This window comes from Cynoglossus semilaevis, unplaced genomic scaffold (genome assembly GCF_000523025.1).
Source record: "Cynoglossus semilaevis isolate Cse_v1.0 unplaced genomic scaffold, Cse_v1.0 C18714695, whole genome shotgun sequence".
Lineage (NCBI taxonomy): Eukaryota > Metazoa > Chordata > Actinopteri > Pleuronectiformes > Cynoglossidae > Cynoglossus > Cynoglossus semilaevis.
This window is the reverse complement of record NW_007596510.1, coordinates 1-419: the sequence shown is the minus strand read 5'-3', so window position 1 is coordinate 419 and position 419 is coordinate 1. Positions and strand designations below refer to the sequence as shown.

At 40.6% G+C, this 419-nt stretch overlaps 1 long non-coding RNA gene across 1 annotated transcript; it reads left to right on the top strand.

Annotated features, from left to right (window-relative positions):
- The first annotated feature begins 3 nt into the window (after positions 1–3).
- Positions 4–395, top strand: LOC107988272 (uncharacterized). Its single transcript, XR_001759846.1, has 3 exons — positions 4–45; positions 164–178; positions 275–395. It is a non-coding gene; the product is annotated as an uncharacterized LOC107988272 (long non-coding RNA).
- The last annotated feature ends 24 nt before the right edge of the window (positions 396–419 follow it).

Sequence of the window (419 nt, the reverse complement as noted above, 5' to 3'; positions counted from 1 at the left end):
CCCCCCCTCCCTTTCCACAACTGTCTCACCATCGTGAAAACCATGGTGAGACACACAGTAGATCATCATTTACTGAGTTTCTTAAATATCTGTTCAAATACCGAACGCTTTCAATGACGTTTATTTTCAAAAACTTCTCTTTTTTCTCTCTGATGTTTCTTAGGAGTACCCTGGCAAAGTATGTATTTATTTATATTATATTATCACTACAAAAATGAAGTTTGAATTGGTATTTAAACTCATGTCATTCTTTGACCTTTGACCTTCGCTGCAGGTGGTTGCTGGCCTATGAGAACTCCATGTCCTTCCACTTTAGCAACTACTTTGTGGGATATTTCAGCGAGACCACTGCTACTCTGGCTGGAGCAGGCTTCACGGAGGAGAAGGACAACCTCAAATGGTCAGAACTGAACACAGAA